The sequence below is a fragment of the Solea solea genome, chromosome 20, assembly GCF_958295425.1.
Source record: "Solea solea chromosome 20, fSolSol10.1, whole genome shotgun sequence".
In the NCBI taxonomy this organism is placed as follows: Eukaryota; Metazoa; Chordata; class Actinopteri; order Pleuronectiformes; family Soleidae; genus Solea; species Solea solea.
Genome location: NC_081153.1, coordinates 16,654,629 through 16,676,100, shown reverse-complemented (window position 1 = coordinate 16,676,100; position 21,472 = coordinate 16,654,629).

Sequence of the window (21,472 nt, the reverse complement as noted above, 5' to 3'; positions counted from 1 at the left end):
CCGGTCAAACATGCAATATAGGGATAAGGTCAATTGGACACTTTAAATTGACCATAGGTGTGAGAGTGAATGGTTGTGTGATGGGATAGATGTTAATTAAAGGTAGGGTGGGAGATCCTTTTTCACCGATTCATTAATGCATTGTCACAAAAATGAAAAAGGCCTGTAAAAACACCACCCAGTCATATGGAACGTGCACTAATCGCACATGCTCAGAAGACCACGCCAGAGCCTATGCTAGCTTGCTAAATCCAACCAGACAGTTGCGGCAACGTTATGGCAGAAAAGGTGCCAATAACAGATGCTGGTCGCAAATGAAAGATTTTTGTCTTTTGTTTTTTTTGGGAAAGCTGCTGCCAAGAAAAAGGCTGATCTGATGCAGAGCGGTCCAAGACCTCAACGGTGGCGACAACTGAAAGAACCTGAAAGAGCTGCAAAGTGATGACATGGTGGCACTGCTCCAAATGGACACCGGGTATGTTCACTTTATGCTTTTTTTTGTTTTTTGTTTTTCATCATCAAGGTGTGATTTTTTTTTTGTCATTTTGAAGTATCCAAAAAGCTTAGCGTGACCGAAAAGTACCGAAAGTTACTCGTGAATCCGTGTTGGTTGTGCGTTCCCTGTGTTCTGCAGACAGAGCTTTGCAGGGAAGTCTGAAGAAAAGGGGCTTGGACTTTTAAATTCAAAATCTAGCCTGCTCAAAGAGGTTTTTCGGGATCTCCAGCACTACCTTCAAACAAAAGTGTAACTTTTTTTTCACGTGTACAGATGTGCATATCAACATGATAGTGTTTTTCATGCACAGCCACACTGCCAACAGATATCCTGCTTTGTTTTGTGTTGTTTAGGAATCCTTTCAAATTGTTTGTGTTGTGTCTGTGGGTGGTTTTCTTGGAAGTTGTCAAGAGTGCCTTGATGTTGTGTCCAGGATGTAACAGTGTCCCAGGATACTCTCCATAAAAAGTCACCAGAATGTCGCCAGAGCACGTCCACAATCCAAAAACAAACCCTCAGACTTTTGGTCTTAAACTGCGGTCTGTCACTTGACCACTTGACCACCAACCCCTTCCTCATGACTTCAGAAATGTAAATGTACAAAAGTACAATGGCAACAGTTCTGGAAATAACACGATGGAAGAACAGAGAACCCAAATCGTATTTCATGAGGAACAGCGAGGGTTTAATTTAGAAAATGAATGTGATACCTTCATACAATTAGAAAATCCAGTTATTTGTGCATGCAGGTATTTTTCATCTCACTGAAAACAATTAAGTTTTTTTTGGTTTTTCCATCTTGAAAGCATAAGCAACTATTATACTGGAAAAAGTGGCTTCTCAGAAAGTCATTTTAAAGATGAATTGATCTTAAAAAGAAATTACCGCACCGGCAAACTCTAATGCATCTCTCTTTTTTTTCCTCTTTTAACCCCATCATAGTTTATTTCACTTTTGTGAGGCTCGACAAGGATCTTTAAGTATTTCCCATTCATTATTTGTCTAATGTGATTTAAACAAAAGACAGCGTTCAGAGAAAAACACGGGGCTATTTTGTTCATTACCCTTCAAATGACCCAGAACAAAGCTCACTCCCGCTGTGGCATCAAGGTCCCAGAATGAACATAACAGTCAGCGCAGACGGACACTAATGACCTGGAGGCATAGCCTCAGTTTATCCCCATGACACTGATGCTCATATCCACAGACGCACCCAATTAACGAGAATTTGAGCACATTTTTCAAGTGTAAACCTCGATGTAGAGAGCCATTAAAAGACCTTTGCTGGCCTTTTGTCCACTACTAATGGCCTGTAAGAAGGACATTCCCTGTTATGATCTCTGCCCATATACGTATACATATATGTTTATATATATATATACACGTAACAAAACGCCCTCTAAGGCCAACAGGATATGTTATGATTATGCAACAGCAGCGATTATGTCGAGTGGAGCTAAAAACTTACATCTGCTGCACTTTGTGGGGTGTGAAGTGGAAAAACTGTGAGTGGAATTTTAAATGAAGAAGACTCGGGATGAGTAAAAGTGACACATGTGGTCTGTGTTAGTGTCGGCGAGGACTCATTTGTTGAGTGCAGTTGTGTAAGTGTGTGTGTGTGCGTGTGTCTGTGTGCACATGTGGATACATGCTGAAGGCAGTAGTTATTCAACAGAACGAAAAACAAGTTGCAACAGAGCTGCACGGTTCACCTGTCGTAGCCGAGATGTTACGCAATCCGCGCTCAGCTGAAGTCAGACCTCAGTGGAACGGAACAAAAAATAAACCCCCCAACCCCTCGACTTATGAGTCCTCTTACTTTCATCATTATCACTTAATTAGAGTTAGTTTTGGCAAAGAAAGGAAAATAACGCTGTGTCTTAGATTTACATCTCAAAGCATCCCTCCTCGCCCTGCACTGTGTCATCGACTGTGTTTTTGAGGTGAATTTGTCATACTGATTTCCCCCACCCACAGAGGGAGCAGCTCATGATCATGTGTTTATTGTGTACATGAGAGGACTCACTCGCATGTCAGTGACTCACCATCGGGCATTTACAATTTGGTAAATGGAAATTTTCCAATATCCTCAGGCTCACAACAGACGTTTTAAACGATAAGCTGGCGTTAAGCAGGGTGACTTCCAAAACAATTCTACGACTGCTCACTGTTTCTGTCTTGAACTCCACGAAAGCAGAGCAAAAAAACTAAACTTACTTAGTTCACACGAATGAGTTTGAAGGCTGTACGTACAGGTTTGTCTGCAAAACAGTCGCTCTCATCAGTGTCACAGGCAGCAGACTGACACTGTGGCTTGAATCCAGGCGATTCTGGCACAGCAGACGTAGATCGTAGGTGTACAATGATTGACTCAAAGCTGCAGTGTGCTACTTTTGGTGAACTTGGTTGTCAATGTTTTTATTCTGCTTTATTATCTTTGGTCTATATAAACAGAAATAATGGAATGGATTATTTTGTGTGCTGCGTTCTTCATCTGAAAATTACCTCTGTCAAGCAATACTATCAGACCAGACCTGACTGAGGGAGCATTTTGATGTGTTTCCACCAAGTGGAACGGTTCAGTAGGTCAGCACCAAAATAACTGGCCACACGGTTGGTGTAGTGGTTAGCACGCTTGCCTTTGCAGCAAGAAGACCTGGGTTCATGTTCTCCCCGTGTGTGTGTGGGATATCTCTGGGTTCTCCGGCTTACTCCCACAGTCCAAAAACATGCAATATGGGGATTAGGTAAACTGGACACTGTGTGTGGGAGTGGGTGGTTGTTTTCCTATGTATGTCTGTCCAGGGTGTACCCCCGCCTCTCGCCTTATATCGGCTAAGATTTGCCCCTTGTGACCCTCATGTGGACGTGAAGATGGATGGATGGACTTGTCTCAAACCGTTCCATTTTTTGGTACCCTTCCCTTGGGGTACCAGAGTGTGTGGTACGGTATGGGTGGAGCTAGATCTATCTAATAATGGAACTGTTCTCAGTGGAAACACAAGCCTGACCAAGGGCTTCAGTGTTTCAAACCGTACTGTACCGTACCAAACTGCACCATGATGGAAACTCGGCTTTTGTGCAGCACAGGGGCAGGCGGAGGGAAGAAGCAATTATCCCATCAAACTGGCTAACGATCAGGTTTTTTTGAGCACTTTTGAAATTCTTAATTAATTCACTTCTTTGTGTTTTCAGTCATACTCTAACTTGTCTCATTTTACTTGTGCAATGTTGCTCTTGCCTCAGTCTGTCTGGCCAAAAAAACAACTCACTTCCTGTGTGCAGTGAGAGAATGTTGCTTCGGGGATAAAACATCTAAACACTGTTATACTAAGAAACACCGAGAAGTCATTTGACAATAGTTTGAATGTAGCTGTTTATATTTAAATGTTTCACATAGCATACAGATGAGTCAACCTTATCTAACCCAACAACACATAGCGTACGTATCATTGATCATGCACGCTAAAGAGTGTCTAAGAAATGTTTTAAGTAATCAGGACATTACCACCACTAACCATTACCACTAACTAACCATTACCACTAACTAACCATTAACTTTGTTGTGAATCATGTGTGAATTAATTTCATATGGTTTTTACTCTGCTCTCTACGTGCCTGTAACCCACTGCTTCAGGTAACACCCTCTGCTGTCCAAAGATCATCAGCCCATTAATAGCAGATCACCAGCACCAGGAGTGTCCACTCCCCCAGTGGCTGACATGGATGCCGAATAATCCTTCACTAATACGTATTTTCCCCTGGATACTGAAATTTGCCAATAGCAACGGGATGATTTAGAGCAGGAGTCTGGGCTGAGCCCCTCCATATCCCTTGAGATGAACATAGCTCACTATATGTGCACTAATGCCTGCTGGAAGCCTATTGGTGGAAAACCAAATGAGGGCACATGATCCCAGATAGTATCCATATGTATGAGCCCACAGAGAGGTTCAGGAGAGGCTGCAAACAGACCATCCAGCTGTTGTTCCAGTTGTGAGGTAAACATAGCACGGATTAGCTCCTGCTCTTAAGCTCTGGGATAATGACTCGAAATGTCCTGAGGTCAGAGGTCGATTGCATCTGTCCTGTTCTGTGGGCGGCATAATATACCCAATATCCTGTCTGTCTTCAGAAATAGAACAACCTCTGGCTGGAGCTGGTGCCCAAACATTTTCCACCACACCACAACGTCTAGGCTCAAACGGACATTTTGGGAGCACAGAAATGAAAAGAAACCAAAAAACAACTTAATATTTATGGTGCAGAACACATGCACAAGTAACCAGGCTCTGTATATGCAATATGCTGCACATAATGTGCACCTTTCACTGTTATGATACGAGCGAGGGAGAAGCCTTGAGTGACCTCTAAACCTCTGAATAAAGTGTATAATTCACACAAGGTCACAAGAGGTCTTTAGTTGCATAATAGACATTAATGTGCTCCAATATACGAGTAGCGCTCAGCCCATTAAGGTCAGCTAATGAATACGACCTCAACTCCCCTCAAATATTAAATATGATTGCATAGTATCAACAGACCAGGAAGAATAATCCCTCACTGCAGCAACAGCAGGAGCTGTAGTTATTGGATATATATAGTAAAAATTCCTCTTTTATGAGCGCAGAGAAATCCATAAAGAGCTATAATGTACCTTTGGACTTTAAAGCCATAAAGGGCTACAGCAATCGCTGATGTTGGAAAGCAGGAATTTGTCACAGGGAAAGACATGTCCTGCTTGACTGACACAACCTATGTCATAATAATAGACACAGACATAATATACCATACAGCCCAAAGCACGTTAGATGCTAACCCTGTAAATGCAGATTGTATGTGCAATCCAATTTCAAGCTGTCTTGGCTGCAACGTCATCTCAGTGTTGGGGGTTTTAGCAGAACATTTTAAATGTTATTGTCAAGGATTTCTGTTGTGCAGCACCACAACTCACACAAATGGAACCTACCAGCTATTGTGGCCTGGATAAACTGCAATGTGAAGGGAAAACTCAAAGTACTCAAGCCGACCATGAGACTGAAGGAGATGGCTGCACAAACATAGCTGAATGTAAGGCGATAACAAACAAAAAAACATAACAAAAGAGATATGAGATTGAAAGACTGAATTTAAACACACAGCGTCCAAGGACAGATATCACTTTTGTCAAGCCCGGCGCATCACTACAGAGACAGCCATTTGTCCACTCATCAGTCATCAGCAAAGATCACATAACCATTCATAATCCCACAACTTAACAGTGCTGCAGTTCAAGCTCAGTCTGATTCATGTTGAATCATGTTCAATCCCCTGTACTGGTTCAAACTGTTCATCAATGTAATACAAGCCTGGGCCCACACATGTCCTGTTTCAGCTCAGGGGTCAGGCTGCAGTGCAACAAAGCTACTTATTCATTGGTGTTTTAGGACACTGAGCTGCTCTGGATTAATATTCAGCAATTTGTTTGCTTATTGGACATCTTTACTGTGCTCAGTGGAGTCAAATTATATCTTCCCAAAAAGGTCAACTTATTAAATGTAGCTCCTCGATCATAATGGAGTTTATCTATTTGTAAAAATGATATATTTGTTGACGTGCTTGCTCATGCTCAGTGTTTATAATGATTTGAAGTTGGCTCCCAGCTCAACTATCAAAGTTCATTTTTGACAAAAATACATCCATCATGCAGAGCCCTGCCTGGGATCGTGGGATCATGTTCTATAGCTGGAAGCCCTGGGTTAAAAAAACGAGCATTAATGCATTGGTTTTTGGCCCAAACCTGCAAAACTAATAACATTCCCATCAGACTGACTTTTTCAGATCATGATTAGATCCTATGTAAGAGTTCACCGTATTCACGACTTCAACCATGAAGACAAATGAAGAAACAAATGAGATCTTTATCACCTCTGTCATGTCCAGTCGCTCTAAAGAGAAAAACCTGCTCAGCAGATAGGACTCGCCTTGCACTCACGCTCACAACAACAGAGTTCCCTGTGCAAACATGTTTTTTAAAGAGACTCCAACTCTCCCCGAGGAGACAGTACGTATAAGTGTGCATGCATATTCATGACGGGCATGTATCATCACGTTACAAGCGCAAGACAAGCAGGCATGTTTCTCTGGATGTGCTCGGATGAATAAGTGAAGACTTTTACATGTGCTTGATACGCCGTGGTGTGAACGCACGGGAGGCCGCGCAGACACAGATTTGGGAAGATAATGGATGCATAGCTCCAGAAGGAAAACGAAGCCTGAAAGCCAAGTCCTTTCTATAATGCAGAAATCTTGAGGAGCAGCACCTGCCTTCTTATACAGACAAGAATACACACATTCCCCCCCCCCCGAGCACTCACACACACACACACACACACACACACACACACAGTATGCAGGGCCAGTGGAGTCTCTCTGTGCGGTGGTGTGAGGTGCAGAGCTGGGCCCCTCTTGGGCTGGGGGTCTTTGTTCCTCTTTCATGGGCTCTGCTTCCCTCTGATGATGGAGCCATTGTCCATGCTTCCACTGGACCTGCACCATTCAGGCCGGCTGATAAAGCCCCTATTCACCAAAGCAAAGCAGGGGAAGGAGAGGGAGAAATGGGAGAGAAAGGCAGTGATGGAAGTGTGGAAAGGCAAAGGGGATGGGATGGACAAATTTTAACAAGAAGCAGACAGGGTTAAAGGTATGGGGGGGGGGTCTTGAGATGGAAGACAGACTTCTGGAAGCAAAACTAGTGAGTGTTGTGGAAATTTTAGTTTAAAAAAATATCAGAGCGAGAGAAAAGAACAAAAGAACAACTGGATTTGAAGTTGAGCATTTCAAGGTTTCACTTCCTGATCTGAGATTATCCATCCAGCCAACAGAAGCTCTTGTTTCAGTTGTTTCCATGCTGAACACACACGGTGCGGTTGAAACCGTGCATCTCACGTCTACTGTAATGTGCATTGCATGACCTTAAATGTCTTTTTTCCCAGCATTGCCTGAAAAAATAGAAGTTGACGATGACACACTTTTTCTCATTGTGGCGAGCTCTGTGCCACCTATGATGAGAGCTCACATCACCACTCCACTGCTGTGGAGTAAAACACTGCTTGCGTATATATGCAGATTTTATTTATTGTGTGTTATTTATTTATCGTGTGTAACCATGCGACGGAAACCAAACTTGTCATTTTTCTGCCCAGAAAGGAAGGAAAGGAGGAAGGGAAGAAAAGAAAGGGAAAAAAAACAACTGACCGCTGTTGTTGTCATGCAGAGCCAGAAGAGATGCTGCTGAGAATGTCACACAGCGTTTGGTCATACCAACAGGGCTTGGCCTTGAAGCAGCCTCTCCCCCTTTTTTCTCCTCCACTGGATTAGAGGGGTGAGTGGTGAGCAGGAGTCATGCGTTCTCCGCCAGCCTGCAACATGAGCATACACAGGGTGAATGCACAAGCAGAAAGCAGACAAAAGTGGTGAACAGTAGCCAAGTACAACCCGGAAGACGTGGACTGGGGCCACGGAAGGACGAGGGGAAGAGTGAGGCAGCTGGTCGCTTCGGATGGTTAATGATCCAGTCGCCTTTTAGTCCGACCGAAAAGCATGAAACTGGAAATGACAGACTTGAGCCGAGAGAGACATTAAAGCAGATTTGTCCCTGAGCTTTAATCTTTCACACATCGAGGTCTTCCAACTAAAAAAAGTTTACTAATCTGTCCTGAAACATAACAACCTCTCTTGTGTAGTTGCCCCCGAACGGTGAGAACGTGTCATACGGATTCTGTGTGCTATCTTTGGATTATGTGCCTGAGTCTGATGCTCCATATCAAAGTGCAGTGGCTTGAACTGGGTCATCATGCATTAATGCATACACACACACACACACACACACACACACACACACTTTAGGTGAACTGTAAAATAGGTGGAAGGGCAAGTGGGGGGAGTCTGCTGAGGGCAAGCTGCTGTGTGTTGACACAGGAGATGAAGATGCGATCGCAGATACTGGAGAATAAATCAAAGCGGCGGTGACTCACTTTGACGACTCCAGCGCTCTCATTTGGATTTTTTCGAAAGCTCCAATGTTTAACCACATCTGTAAGAATATACCAAACAAATTGCTTTGCAGTTCCTCATTAGCGGCAGCTCGAGGCGGCCTTGTATGTCATACCATTTAGGGTGAAAATAAAAACAGAACTCACTAAAACGTTAAAAATACACAGATATGATTTTAAGTACTGTCAAAAGGCCTCTGAGGGTACATTAAACCAGAGCGACGAGCCATTTCAGAGGTGCAGTGTCGGAGTTTGAATCACTACTCTGTCATTTTAATCCGGAGACTGTTCCCGTTACATGTCTGATATTTCACAGACCCGTGTGCGCGAGCACGCTCATTCAGAGGCACAGACTTAGATCAGACTACATTTAACAGGTATCAGGAATAGAGCTGTGCAATTATGTAAGCAAAGAGAGCCACTAAAGGAGCATTTGCATAAATCCTGACACAAAAAAAGCAAAACTCTTGTCGCTGAGATAAAAATATGCGTTTTGTGAATGGAGGAGGGCGGGGGGGGGGGGAGCAGATCCATAGGTTAAAGTGGTAATTATAGGGGGGTGGGGGGGTGCAACTGAGTGGTGCGTAAAGCCGCAGGGAGGATATGTTTTTAGAGGAGACATGGAGGTTTCTCAGGACTTCTGTCCGCACAGCAACAGGCACCGTGACAAAACAACAAGGGGAAAAGACGAGATATGTGGAGGGAAGAGAAAATCAAGAGTAAATACAGTGTGATGGGGGGAAAGAGAAGAGCATGGACGAGGTCATCATTCTGACATTTAGGATTCCATGTGTTTGGAGTGTATATTCAGCAGTAAATTGAGATTATTTTAAAAACATATAGAAAAAAGTGAGAAGCCCAGAGATAAGTGTCATTCGAGTACGGGACGTATAGGAAGATGGGGGAAGTGAAGGAAGGCTGAGGGAAAGGGAGGGAGAAGGAGGGTTAGGTTAAGTACAAATTTGGAACCACACAAGCCAACCACACGGTGAAAGACTGTAATTTGGATTTTCCCAGAATAGCCAGTAAACGAGGGAGAGAGGAGGGACAGAATAACATAAACTCTTTAGCAGCACGCAACACACACACACAACAACACACTACCCGAGAGACGGTCTTCATATCTCCTACTACACACACACACACACATGAGGCATCAGCTGCAAATGCACCACTGTACCTGTAAATACACTCTCACTAACATGCATTACAGAGTCACGTGTGTGTTAGCGGAAACAAAACAGTGCATGTGGAAAAAAAACATGACAAACTTAAAAAAAATGATTAGAAAATAATGAACTAAGTCATATAATGTGTTCGTTTCATGTTCATTTCAATACTTTTCTTTAAGTTTGTGTGGAGGGTAAAACACAACACTAATGTGCTGAAGATTGAAAGAAATAGTTTACTTTTTTAGATTTTTTTATAGAAAATGTGCCTTTTTTTTCTTGCACGGTTTGATTTAAAGATCAATACTACTCTTGTGTCTATATGTGTGACACAGTATAAAGCATCAGTCATTAGTTGCTTAGCAGTGCAGCATAGAGATGAAATGGGGGGAAATAAATCACCATCCACTGAATGCACTGACCTTATTAATCTGTGCAAAAGTACAGTATTTTAGTCTAGTTTTATGTGTTACATAAATACTCTAAATAAGGGGCACACAGTTGGTGTATTAGTGAGCACTAGCTGCCTTTGCAGCAAGAAGACACAGGTTCGTGCACGTGGGTTTTCTCCAGGTTCTCAAGTTTCCTCCCACAGTCCAAAAACATGCAATGTGGGGATTAGGTAAATTGAACGCTCTAAATTGACTGTAGGTGGATATGAGCCTCGTGTTTATCTCCTAACAAAGAAGCAAATACACATTTGTGTAATTATTATACAATGATTACTATTACTTACAATCCAATAATTATCTTTTTTGTAGGATACATAACTAAGAGAAAACTAAATCAACCAACATCTTTAAAGCAAATTAGCGCATCAATTACTACAATTATTATAAATACTGAAATGTAAAAACTTAAATTTGAAGTATTTTCACCGAATCAAGATGCTGCAAAATGGCATTATTTATGCAGGGGATTAAGTATATCCATCCATTTTCTACTGCTTTTTTTCCAGGGCGATAGGTAGGGTCACACCTTGGACGCAGGGTCACACCTTGGACTAAGGGCCACGTAGAGACAAACAACCACTGACTCCATATCAAGACAACACATAAACATTACGTATGTAAATTCCTTACATATTAGGTGCTTTGTTTCATGTTTCTTTGGCAGCCTCATGTTTACTCAGCATTACATGCTTTTTTTCAGAGAACAATAATTCCCGCCTCAATCTTCCCACCGCCCGCTGTTTTAATGCTAACAACACACTTGATACATTCCTTACTTTGCTTTTATTTTCCACTTTTTCTCTTTCTTCTGTACCACGGACACAAATCTGTTTCTGCAAGTAACCGAGTCCCTCCGGTGCATCTTTAAAAAAAAACATCTGAAACCAATATTCTCATCAGTATCAGTAATGTCACCGCAGATTGATGACTCTGCATTTCACACTTTCTTCACGAGGGCCTGCGACGCACCACACACTGTGAGCTGGCGATATCCATCTCTGCAGAGGTTACGTCCTCGTCAAAACACTTTCAGCTGCACGTCAGTCGTGCAGACAATGCACAGACTTGCGTGGCTCCCAGCAGCTGTCTGTCAAACGTGCCGATCGTTTTAAATATACATGCATTCGGCATAACTAGACACAGATGTTGTGAACGCTCGGCAGGATCTGACATGTTGTCTAAAACGACAGCAGTATGGATTGCAGAGGAGTATAAACAAAGTGTCAGTCATCACGGGGCGCTGGAAAAACTTTAAAAAAAAAAAAAAAGAAGAAAAGAAATCTGTTCTAATACATAAAGCCTTTCAATATCTGTTTTACGGGCAGCTTAACTTGATTATCATGTAGGAAGAGGAGATTATGATTGCACGATCCAGACTGGAAAATAGCTGGTTTCAATTCTGACCCTGCTTGGAAGAATATAACAGGAAAGAACATAATCTGTTAAATAAAAAAAATAAAAAAAACACACAGCTCACTGTAAATTCAGTAACTGCTGCTGCGAAAGTGCTGTTGGGCAAAGTATTATTCTTTTAACGATGGCGTGTTTTGGGTAAATAACACAGCTGCATGTTTCAAAGGAAGCAAGTTTTGTTAAAAGAGTGAAAGTCTTTTTTTTTAACGACTGCTTCATGTGGACAAACTGCAGGGACAAGTAAGTGGAAAGAGGCTTTTGTCGCCCACTTTGTTTCACTTTATTGCAGTAATTGGTAAATACAATAAATGAAAGAGCAAAGAACATTTGCATTTACACTTGCACGTACTCATTTTGCAAATGCTTTTAAATAAAGCCACTTACACATTTGTGATTGTCATTGTAGTGCTAAGAATCTGTTCCGGAAGAAAAATTAAAGAAGTTAAAGTAAAGAAGTCCTGGTTAGAGTGGAAACTAATGTAACATCAAGAAAAGAAGAAGCTGGTATTTACTAACCTAAAGTAAAGGAATTCACTGTTTAAACAAATCCCATTTTATTTCATTTTAATACTTTGATTATTTGTGGCAATAATCAGAACCAGGACAATCAGGATGACACTCTCTGAGCTCCTGTTAAAAAAAAAAAATACAGTTCATTTTCTACATCACGTAAATTTTTCTGCAAAACATTCAGTTATAGTAACAGTAAAGTCCAGTTTCCCTGAAAAGTAATGTGTTTTTGATTGCTATCTCCACATTTATACCATAAATGTCATAAACCACAGTTATTTCAATAAACCCTGCTTATCTATAGTCCCTGTATGTGTTGGCTTCGCATGCCTAGCGGCGAAAAAAGAAAAAAAAACAATATTTACACAGACCCTGCTGTGCTTTTACCAGAACAACCTTTTTTATTTATTTCCACTTTGTCTCCCTCATTGTGTTCTAATTATCAGCGAAGCACTCGTTTGGACGCAGAGTGAAAAACTGTGAACAAAAACAGCCGCGGCGATGCCGACAGCCCTCTGCTCGACATTCTGCCTCGGCAGGTCAAGCAGAAGAAGTAGGTCAGCTGTTGATTAGAAGTGGGTCACGCTGGCCCGTCGCCGGCGGCCCTCCAGCCGAGCAACGAGGGCATTTAAGTGTACACCGCCCTCATTAATGCACAATATTTTTCACTCCGCATTAGCATCCTCTCATTCTACTTCTGATTCATAATGCATATGAAGCTGTGGTATTATACAATACAATATATTATGTCTATGATGTCACTAATAGTTTAAAATTTTCTCAGTATTATCCAGGTTCTCGAGGTCCTCATTTTAATAATTCAACCACTGAGGAAAAGCATCCTTCCTGTGGGATAGTATTCGCTCACTTAAATGCATTTGTGATTTTATTGGTTCTGAATGTGTGTTATTACCACAATGTTCTCCTTCTCTATGGTTTGTGTAAAAACAGCCTCGGGAGCTATAGTCACTGTTGAAATGAGTCAGCCCATCAGAGAAAAACCAGTACCGCCACCAACCATGTGTCATTATAATGTCCCCGAAGTTCCCAGTCGCAGCTCCGCAGCTGTCCGCGTGGTGTTTCCACATTTTTGAAAGGCATTGAACACATCTGTGATTTTCATTGCTCATTAGGTAAAGCAAATAAAGCAACAATAGAGCGTCGGGGCAAAAACCGCACAGATGAGCCAGATATGGCTTTACTTGTTTGGTTTGATTTGATTTGAGATTGAATTTCTTATGAGCTGTAAACAAGCTGGAGGGCACACTTGACATCTGGGGAAAAGCAGAAAAAAAACAAAAAAACGGCGGTTGTCATGACACGTCATGGAGATGGGTTTGATGGCATTGTTTTGCTCAATGCTCTGGGCATCATCAGGCAAAATGTTGCCAAGAAAAAAAACAAAAAAACACAATATGTGGTTCTTTTTTTTTCTCTTTGTTTGGTTCTGAATTTCTATGGTGATTGCTCGTTTGCCGCGATGCCAAGACTGGTAACGGGATGCAGTGAAGTGGGTAAGCTCAATCCTGTGTTGGCCTTCTGTTTGTCATTTAGACGAAATTATACATTTGATTGGGGTGACATCTGCCCACACTGTCACTGAAGCCTCTTTGTTTTCCATGTGGAACATTTTTCCCCTCTTCATGCAGATTTGACCACATCATTTTACTGTCTATGGACGCAGTGACATTTTCTACTTCACTTAATACAATCCTCCATACACAAACAATTATTTTAGCACACCAAGTCCTTATCCCCTGTAAGTCCAGATAGAAAGACATTATGGCGAGGCCTTAACTGCGCCTGGGTGGGAATAAATCATTTTCGTGCACACTGACAGTCAACAAGCTTGGAGTCAAACGGGATGATTGTATTTGAGCTATAGGAATCTCCTCATCACAACTTAAAGAAACTGAGAATAGGTCTTAATGTGAGATCGTTATCGCCGAGCTAAACGTGCTCAGGTGTGTTTATTCTGCCTGTAAAGTTGCCGTGGGCCATGAACACACCCATCAAACACGCTGGCGTGCAGACAAAGTAGCATTTAATCACACGATATGTGCTTTCATTCATACAAACTGCTGTACACAATCACTCTTTGTCTTCATTACAGATGGGCACATGATTTATTATCTGTCCCTCCTCCCACACCTTTTTAAAAACAAAACAAAACAAAACACCAATCAATAAATTTACTTTACAGGTTCAGATGACACTTCTGCCACAAACTGCTTGACTGGCTGAACTGTATAACCACCATCGCCCCGGGGTAGACGAGATACTCGCAATGATCCAAAATAACCTTTTAGTGAAATGTCAATCCAGTGCTGCACTATACACTGTATCCAGGGACACGCCTCTTCAAATACACACAGTTTTAAATCCTTTTGTATATTTTCATATTGTGCTACATAGATTCTAGTCTATAATAATAATAGTAATAACGGGCGACTGCACCTCCTCTGTTTATAGTTCAGAGAGACCGCGGGCACTGCTCTACAAAGCTGCTGGTGCTCACGGGCTCCTTTTTGGTTGAATGATTGCGACTCAACTGCCTGAACTGCAAAGAAAACCAAACGAAAGAGTCTAAAAAGGATTCAGACAAAAAGCACATGTTAATATGTGCAGAGGCAGACTGCTGCGGGTCATCTGTCATATATGAAACAAACGTCTGTCTTTTCAGACCATCCAAAAAAACACTACGCACAAAAGTCACGTCAGTGTCCTGGTCCAAAATCCTGCTGCACATGATTGCTGGCAGCAGCCACCACCTGACAACCTGACACACAACCTCACACACACAACCTGACACACACAACCTGCCACACTCAACCTGACACACACAACCTCACACACACAACCTCACACACTCAACCTGACACACACAACCTGACACACTCAACCTCACACACACAACCTGACACACTCAACCTGACACACACAACCTGACACACACAACCTGACACACACAACCTCACACACTCAACCTGACACACACAACCTGACACACTCAACCTCACACACACACACAACCTGACACACACAACCTGACACACACAACCTCACACACACACAACCTGACACACAAAACCTGACACACTCAACCTCACACTCAACCTCACACACACAACCTGACACACACAACCTCACACACACAACCTCACACACACAACCTCACACACACAACCTCACACACTCAACCTGACACACACAACCTCACACACTCAACCTGACACACACAACCTGACACACACAACCTCACACACTCAACCTGACACACACAACCTGACACACACAACCTCACACACTCAACCTGACACACACAACCTCACACACAACCTGAGACACTCAACCTCACACACACAACCTGACACACACAACCTGACACACACAACCTGACACACTCAACCTCACACACACAACCTGACACACACAACCTGACACACTCAACCTCACACACACAACCTGACACACACAACCTCACACACACAACCTGACACACACAACCTAACACACTCAACCTCACACACACAACCTGACACACTCAACCTCACACACACAACCTGACACACTCAACCTCACACACACAACCTGAAACACTCAACCTCACACACACAACCTGACACACACAACCTCACACACACAACCTCACACACACAACCTGACACACACAACCTGACACTCAACCTCACACACAACCTGAAACACACAACCTCACACACACAACACACTTAGACTAAATCCAAATTGACAAATGAATTGATGAATGGGGCCAGTTGTTTTCTTCCCCAGACTCTACTTTCCAGTGATTTATCTTTCGCTGACTCTGTGCTGAGTAGTTTTGATGTCATTTGTATATTCTGTCATCACAATAAAGTTTTAAAAAATGGGTTCAAAGTACAAATCATACCCTGGCGTCGCCTAAGTGGAAAAACAATAGATTGTGATTGTGCGGGGGAAGGATTTTATTTCATGCCGCATTTATTGCAGTTTTTTTTTTTAGTAAGAAACTGAACATGGACTCTGCAACGATGTTTGTGGATGTCGATGTTTGCCTCTAACTTACTTACCCCCAAGGCTTCAGGGTTGTTAAAGATAAAATGAGCTATTTAGTCCTGACCCATGACTGAATTTAAATAAGATGCTTTTCAGCCGTTTGTGGTCTTTTGTGTTTGGTATTACACAGTGAATGTTTTGTTTGAGCATTTCTTATGTGGTCAGCGCTCACACGAGAGACATGCTTAGTGCGTGGTTGTGTGTGTCAGCACGTGAGCGCGACTGTGCAGATACTGCATTAAAAATATCGTTTTTTATTTTGTGTTCAGGCGTTCAAATGCATGTGTCCACGCAGTTCTGGGAATCTGATTTACTCGCTCTCTCTCGCTTTCACTGTTCCGTTTCCATCTGCGCGTGTTTGCGTATTTGCTTTGGAAGCAGCCTGGGACCTGGGCCCTGCGTCTGGACAGACGGACGAACATGCCAAAGTGTGACCGAGAGAAAAAGGAAGGCGACGTTAAAAACAAGAGACGGACCAGAGGAAGAGCGGGCAGGGAGAGACGGGGCCCCTGACCTGACCACACTGACACACTCAGGTCTCTCACTCCTTGCCAGCTGTGCATTGTGGTCAACTCAGAGAGGACACACTCGCGCACACATATACTTATCGACGCATGCTGGTGATGAGGACATACTTGGCTTGTGTGTGTGTGTTTGAGTTTGTTTGAATGTGACAGGCCCCACGAAATGTGCTGAAGAGTGTGTGAATGCTACCAAAAATCCTCCAGTCTGTTTGTTTATCTTCCAGCCTTTGTGCCTTTGTGTTCACGTCCATGAACCTGTATGCACATGTCTGTGTGTGTGTGTGTGTGTGTGTGTGTATTTACATATCTGCTGGAGTGTGCTGGTGCTCATTTCCATGTGTTTTTCTTGCTCAGCAGCTCCAGCAGCTCCACATATAGGTTTGCAGTGTGTCTCCGTGCAGCACTCCATCATCTGAGCCTCCTCACCCTGTCCCGACATGTGTGTCACGTCTGCGAGCCATTAGCAGCATCGAGCACAAACGGAGTAATTATGAATAAGTGCTCAAAGGTGCAACTGTTAGACCCCGAAAAAACCTCCCAAAGATCTCTTCCCACAATCCTTTGCCGCATTGTGAGGCCGTCATTCCCACTGCTGGAGCCCGACGGTTGCCCAATGCGCACGTCTCCGTAAATAGAAATGGTGCCGCTAACAGGCGATGTGGGCACCCTGTGTTTTCAGAGCGGGCCCCAGTGAGTGCTGACTGGCCCTCGAAAGGGATTATTTTAACCATGTGTGTAGTTCCTTTGGACTGGCAGAGAGGAGAGGAAATGCGATGGTCAAAGAGTCAAGGAAGGGAAACTTCCCTCTTAACACAGCACTTTGTCATGTCTGTATAGCGTGAGTAGCAAACAAGCTGAATGTGTATGTGTAGCTATACGGTACATGCAGACGCTGAAACTAAATTCGGGTCTGCCTTTAAAGAGATCTGTGTCCTTGTATGAGTATTGTGGGTGTTTATCTCCCCGTTTATAGGAAAGAGGCTCAGCCGCCAGCAAATCTGCTCTAACCCCTGTAACCCCCACCCACTACCACCGCCACTACCACCACCTCCATCTCTGGCCTCCCTCACCCTCCAGGAGAGAAGCGGGGAATCGATACTCCACAATCTGACAGAGTGAGCGAGCCAGCATCCATACACTGAGGTTTGGACGAAGCAACAGCAGTGAGACGCACACGCACACGAGCGCACAAACAGTTTCCGTGTAAACTGACGCACGTGCACGCGCACACGTGTTAATGTTTGCGTGGATGTGGGGACTTCCCACACAGGCTCATGACATCTTAATTCAACAAGACCGAGTGCAAAGTGGTACAGAGTGGAGGGGGGAAAAAAAGCTGAGTGGAAAAACTGTCTTGCTCCGGCTGAGGTCAGTTTTTGAAGACAAAATCCATTTTGAGCAAGTAAAAACCTGAAATATGTGCCTTAATCGCTATCCTTGCTCTGCTCTCCACTGATACGTGCTCCCGTCTGAGTCAAATAAAGGACAAAGAGGGAAATCAGCACAAACATATTTGCATATGCTAACAGTTTACTCATGAGCAAGTGCAAATGTTTTATGGAAAACAGACACAAATAATCGTAGGTGCAGTCCAATTAAGATAACACTTTTTTTTCCCCTCCCCCACTGGTTCTAATCACTAACACATACAAACAAACCAGCTTGCTATGCATAGATTTTATGGATAAACACACCTACCAGCGCGTATGTACACATACACACAAATGTGAATGCAGTGAGGCCACCGTAAATTACAGCCATCCCATCTGGGAGCATTAAGAAGCTGTTAATGAATAGGGTGCTGCTGCAGCAGCCACAAGTGGAGCGTGGAGGAGGGAGGAGTAGTGGAGGAAGGGAGAACAGGGGGGTGGATAGCATCTGGGCAGCAGATATGTGTGTAGTCATGTAAAAGAAGTTGTGGTATGGGTACACATTCTGGGGGAGGAATCAAAAGATCTGTTTTGAAGCCGGTGCTGTGTGTGACCTTCCTGCTGGAAAACATAATTGTGTGTAAAAAATTCTATTGTCTTATGATGAATTCAAACAGTTTAATCGAGCTAAGGCCGTAGTCTGACTAAGACGGGCAATCGGACAACTTGCCGAGTCCGAGTATACATGCGGAGAAGAAAATCCATTTATTGGCCGACTCTGTAGGTGGCGCTGTATCGCTCTATAAGCCAGTGTGTATTGAATCAGTTAACCTTTCTGTATGTCTCCGGCAACAGTACCACATCTTATACGTTATCTCCTTCTATTTCTTGCAAGAAGTCTGACTCTAGTCCGACTAAGCTGATACAAGCAGGAGTAATCGGACTATGACTCACATTATCCAGGTATGTTAGTCCGATTAAGACTCGAATGATTGTCTTTGTATGTAAATATGCTGATTGTTGATTACGCCTGTCATCTCCACACAACTCCGTGTTTCTCTGAGTAGCAGAGAAACACAGTAGATTTTGTGTTGCCCGGCAACATTCCCACGGAGGAAGTGGTTTGTTTTCCACTGCTCGAGAAAGCATTGTTCCAGAGTTTGATGTGATTAATCTCTGCCCCTGTGCCTTTGCCTCAGTCAGGTCTGATAGTATTGCTTGACAGAGCCTATTTTCAGCATACACATAATGTCATGTAATGAGGCAGAACAACAACACACAACAACAAGAAAACAAAGAAACACACTGTAGCTTTAAGCTCCACCATTTAGTCGTGCATTACCAAGATCTAGAAGTCCAGATAAACTCTGCACACAGAAATGAGGCTGCAGGGAAAAGGGCAGCTCAGCACCAGACTAATGACTTCACCTTATCTAGGGGAGGTGTCAGAGGAGGTGTGGCAACAGAAGGGCCAGTTATCTTAAGTGACCTTTTAGTACCCTTAACCCTTTCACAATGCCTCCACGAGCTTTGGACACATGGGCAGCACACAGAGCAGAAGTGTGCCTCACAAGGAGACAAAAGACACCACCTGTATGCTAAAACACTGAGCTTTCAGCACACAGCGCTGCACGAGCAGCAGGATGAAGTGTGTCGTTCCTTTGGAGAAAGCCAGGGGCTGTAAAATTGAAGCAAAGGGCAAAAATTGATTTTCGGACCTTGCATTTCAAAAGGGAAGACACAAGAAAAATCTGAAGTGTGCTACTTTGTGGAGGAGAGGGTGCTGTAAAATTGATTTTCTCCTTCTTTAAGGCTCCAAAGGAGAGAGACAATATGGGCAATGTAGATGAGTAACTGTCGGGAGATGCTGTGGAGAGAAGAAAGGGCATGGGCTGTAAAATTCATTTGCAATCTTTGTGTTAAGTAATGAGAAAGAGGGAGAGTGGCAAAGTGTGCCACCTCAGATGGAAGGACGGGGGATGTTTGAAGAGACAGATAGGACCGAAGGCTGTAAAATTCATTTTCCCTTCCTCTCTTTAGGTAATGGGAGAGCAGAAGCCATCGAGGGTGAGCATCGTGCCTTTGTCAATAAGCAAAGAGAGGGAAAATGGGGCAATAAAATTCATTTCCTTCGTCCTCATTCCATATACTTTCTTAAGAAAGGGAGGTTTGAAAGAGCGGAGTGTGCCGTGGCTGAGGGACGCCTGTTCATATGGAAAAAAGGAAGTCAGGTCAGGGGCTGTAAAAGTCTTTCTCTTATTGCCTGTGTAATAAGGTAGAGTGGTAGCATGTGCCTGTTTGAATGGAGGGTGGAGTAATTGCTATTAAGCAGGTTTTGAGCACGGGACACAGAGAAAGAGGCAACTCCTCCTTGTGCAGCCGTGCAGAGACCACACATGCAAAGTCGTGCTCATTCATAAACATTTAGTCTGTTTACACATCTTCATGCACACAGGCGCGCCATTCGTGACAGTCGGATTCACCGCTATCGCTGTGCTCCTCCAGACTGTAGAGCAGCTTTCTTCTCTCCACACTATTTTTGTTTTAGCCCGAAAAGCCCCGAGGCGTCTCTTTGCCATGCTGTCTCTCCGTGTGTGCACACACATCCAGACCTCTGCGCTGCATATATTTCACGCCGTCCACTGCAAATGATCGAGCTCGTGTTCAATTATATGCACACGTCAGTGCATGTTCTGTCTTCATGTTCACACTCTCTGTCAAACAAACTGCAGGATACAAGCTCAGAGTTGAGACGTTGCATCGGTTTTACCTCAATCAGTACTTTCCATGCACACTTAGCTTGACTGCATCATTTAATTGGACGACTGTCCTTGTCCTTGTACACAAACACTAGTGGGAATTCGTTTATTGACTGTATGTCTCTGCAAGGTGGGGATGTGCCCACTGTGAGCAGGTTTTACCCAGTGGACCTGTTACGTCACAGATATCAACAGGTTTGGCTGACGGCGAGTCAGCGCCATGTTGAGTGTCATTTCATGTCTTTCTACTTCAAAATATTCAATTCTTTAAGGAAGAAGAGCATAAATTCAGTATCCCTGTCAGTCCAGAAACTTCTCCATGTTTTTGTTTCTTCTTCTTCTTTTTCAGCCATTTCCAGTTATTTTCCAGGCACTCTGAAGCACCCAGGTTAGTTTTGGGTACCACTGAACATATTTGCAGTGATTAACAAATGTATTAGACCACCAAACAAAGCCACAGCTGCGCTAAATTATTATCAAAATATTATTTTTTTTACATTTCTGTAATGGTACACCAGTATGTAGAAGCTCTTTAACCAACATGATATTTCAGAATCATTTTTTAATTGTAAAGTGTTATTATTGTTATCGCTTTTTGTTTCACAAAAAAAACCTCATGATTATTTCTTGATTAAAATGTCAAATTATAGTGATTTACTTGCATTCCTGAGCAGAAAAAATAGTTTTAGT